The 1,972-nt window shown below is 38.7% G+C and overlaps 1 pseudogene; it reads left to right on the top strand.

Moving 5' to 3' along the window:
* The window catches only part of LOC107565657 (unconventional myosin-Id-like), an 89,994-nt pseudogene that overhangs the window by 55,727 nt on the left and 32,295 nt on the right, over nucleotides 1-1,972 (top strand).

Here is a 1,972-nt window from a genome sequence, read left to right as displayed (position 1 = left end):
TTATGTACTCAATAGTACATTATAATTGATGCCTAATCAATAATATCAATAAGTTATTCTCTGAATTGCGCTACATTTCTTTCAGTCTGATTGATTGGTTTGTGTTTAGAAATGACAAGTGTACATCATGTACATCACATTGGTTTGGTGATGTAGGACCTCTGGTTGCAGATTTGCTGAGTATGAATGTGGAGCCTTGCTGTTTCTTCACTCCTCTGCATTAGTCATACGGTTAAGTTACGTAATGCGTTCAGTCACAGTAGCACAGCAACTCAAAGGCAAGTTCTTCCTTGTGGTCAGTGCTAGCACACAGGCAAAGACTAGAGGCCATGTAGGGAGACTCGCCCACACTTCGGTGCTGATTTGTATTTTATTTTACACAAAATTTTAAACTGAATACAGTGTAATGCGTGCTTGAGGCATCTGTGGTGACAGTTCAGGTAACCAAAATCAGCATCCTCATAATATTTACAGTACGGTAAGACAGTTTTATGGAAAAGGATATTGGAATTGATGTCTTTGGACAACACTTCAAGTTTAACCACGTTTATGATGCCATATTTGCCAGACATAAGGCTCTTTTCACTTCTTCCCACCTGAGTCAATGTAAAGTGGGTTCAACATATGGTAGGGATTTTTACTGAATACTGAGCCACTCAAACAGCTCCCCAGAGGTCCATTATCATCTATTATTGGTGTCTAAGACAGGCCTTACACCCTCGGAAATGCACTTTGGGTGCCACAGATCTGATTATATGTATCATTAGCTATATTCCTAGCTATATTCCACTCAGACTAGCTAAAGGCCTATTACACACAGGAGCAGATGTGTTATATATGGCATCATGGTATACTGTATCTCTACCAGGGGTATTCTCATACACAAATAAACATAATAAAATAGCTATATTTAGACTTGAAGTAACGGAAATACTTGAAAAGACATTATGCATCTGGTTGCAAGAAAAAAGGTAACCGTATTCAGTTACAGCTCAAAAATAGACTTTATCGGGTTATCGTATATTTTTGTACTTTGTACTTTTTTTGTCTTATGTCTAAAATTTAAATGTAGTAAATATTTTTTTCATGTCATATATATTTATTGTAGTCCAAATAGCAATATTTTAGTCAAATAGAATTTAAATTTAGTCAAAAAATGTTATTTGTCAAAGTTTTAAAAAGCAATTTCTGAGTAAAATTTTTTAAATTTGCCGTGAGATAGTCCATATTGTGATATTTGGATAAGGTTACAATATTAATTATGATCTTTCACACTCTTTTTCTGTCACTCACAGGTGTGGCGTGGGACACTGGCCAGAATGCGTTACCGCCGCATGCGTGCCGCCCTCATCATCATTCGAGCATACAGAAGATACAAGGTTAAGTCGTACATCCGTGAGGTCAACCGACGCTTCAAAAACGTGCGTGGCATGAAGGATCACGGCAAACATGTGAAGTGGCCCACACCGCCTAAGGTCCTGCGCAAGTTTGAGGAGGCACTGAGGAACATCTATAACAGGTCAGAGTTACAGAGGACAGGAAGTGGACAGGCTCACTGGTGCTCTGTGTGACTCATGGGGTAGTCATGTATGACTCCAGCTGTGCTGCAGTAACGTCAGCCGTATGGCGTGGGACACAGTCTGGCCTAATGTTACCATAACAATGTAATGTCTCTGACTCACTCCCATTCTTTCAGCTCTTTATCATTGTTGGACAAGGAAATTTTATTTTTTGCTATAGGCTTGTATATTTCTTGGGTCTTTAAGTTAGGAATGGCTCTCTTGCGTTCAACAGGGCTATTGTTGCTGCCTGAAGCACTTATTGATCTTTGGATCAAAGTCTTGTTGGAGATCTATTCACAAGAGCCTTAACACAGCTCTGACCCTGAAATCGATGTAGAAAACAACCCAAAAGTCAAAATAATATTACTGGTGTTTAGATTTCTAGTCACACAACTAATGTATGACATTTT

This window comes from Sinocyclocheilus grahami, unplaced genomic scaffold (assembly GCF_001515645.1).
Source record: "Sinocyclocheilus grahami isolate Dianchi unplaced genomic scaffold, SAMN03320097.WGS_v1.1 scaffold26.1, whole genome shotgun sequence".
Lineage (NCBI taxonomy): Eukaryota > Metazoa > Chordata > Actinopteri > Cypriniformes > Cyprinidae > Sinocyclocheilus > Sinocyclocheilus grahami.
Note: the sequence above shows the minus strand (reverse complement) of the source record. Positions and strands in the feature narration are given on the sequence as shown.